This window comes from Condylura cristata, unplaced genomic scaffold (genome assembly GCF_000260355.1).
Source record: "Condylura cristata isolate star-nosed mole 26May11 unplaced genomic scaffold, ConCri1.0 scaffold00038, whole genome shotgun sequence".
Lineage (NCBI taxonomy): Eukaryota > Metazoa > Chordata > Mammalia > Eulipotyphla > Talpidae > Condylura > Condylura cristata.
Genome location: NW_004567139.1, coordinates 6,777,982 through 6,779,170, shown reverse-complemented (window position 1 = coordinate 6,779,170; position 1,189 = coordinate 6,777,982). Strand labels below are relative to the sequence as shown.

The 1,189-nt window shown below is 66.1% G+C and overlaps 1 protein-coding gene across 2 annotated transcripts in view; it reads left to right on the top strand.

The window, feature by feature from the left end:
• The first annotated feature begins 731 nt into the window (after window positions 1–731).
• Window positions 732–1,189, top strand: part of SLC39A11 (solute carrier family 39, member 11) — a 212,718-nt gene continuing 212,260 nt past the window's right edge. Inside the window, exon 1 of one of the 2 annotated variants that reach the window (XM_004693467.2) lies at window positions 732–901. The gene's annotated coding sequence lies outside the window, so the exon portion shown is untranslated. The remainder of the gene's footprint in view (window positions 902–1,189) is intronic. The other variant, XM_004693466.2, reaches the window with a different exon arrangement.

Sequence of the window (1,189 nt, the reverse complement as noted above, 5' to 3'; positions counted from 1 at the left end):
GGGGCCGGGAAGGGCTGCCCGGGGCGGACGGAGCGCGGCTTCGGCAGAGCCGTCCGGTGGCCGTTGCAGGTGGCAGGGCAGAGGGTGCCCGGAGCCGCCTGTGCCCCCTCCCGGGAGAGCCCTGGGTGCTGGCCTGCCCGCCCCGGACGGGCTCCTCCGTGGGCTCGTGGGGAGCCCGCGATCCCTGGGAGGAACGGCGGCTGCACCCCGGGCCAGGGACGTCCCAGCCCCGGGGGTCCCTGGCCCGGGGGTCGCACCTGGCTGGGGCTCGGTCCAGGCGCAGCAGGTCTAGACGCCCCCTTCAGACCACCCCGGGCCTGGTCCGCGGACCACACTCTGAGTAGTGAGCTGCAGCTCACTACTCAGAGCACCCTTCACACGTGGCCCCCACCGCACAGGGGGCGGCGGCCTGGAGCTGGGCTGTGCTGCAGCTTCGTGGCCACCCCGGCTGGCGGAGGTCCCCCACCCCCTGGAGCTGACGCTCTGGAAAGCGGGGCAACAGGTTGAAAAGGGGGAGACACGAGATGACTCAGTTTCAGCCGGGAGCACCTGCTGGATGGAGAAGCAGGTGGCCCCGCGTGGGTGGTGTGGCCTCGTTTAAGTGGGAGTGGGCGGAAACAGTCCTCCCTCCCCAGAACTAGTCAGGTTTGTGGGTGATGTCCGGCTCAGGAGGAAGTCAGCAGGCCATGGGGAAGCTGCCAAGGCTGACACTCCCTGTTCCTCAGGTGCTGCTGAGGTGCAGCAGCTTCGCGCTGTATCCGTCTAACTGGCGTGGCAGGAGGTTCACCCACGCGAGCTCTTGGCCTGGTAGAAGTTGCCGGGTCTGGACTGGGGCTTTGCACGCTTGAATGTTCCTCCGTGGAGCCTGATCACCTGCAGATTCTGGCTCAGCCAGGCTGGGGTAAAGATTTATTTTATATGTATTTGGGCATACAAAAGCTGGGGTGTAGGCTGGGGGAGCAGGGAAGTGAGAGGCTTCACCAGAGACAGAGTGGGGAGCAGAACAGGCAGATCGCCGAAGTACACTGCTGAGGGGAGCAGCGGGGAGACAGGAGAGGTCTGCCGCGCCCTGTGGGTCAGCTCCGGGCCAGGGATTGAACTCGCACTGAAGAGGCTGTGGCCAGCTTGCAGTAGTGCTGCGTCCCAACCCGTTACGCCACCGGGCAGGGCCCAGGGTCTGCATTTTTTT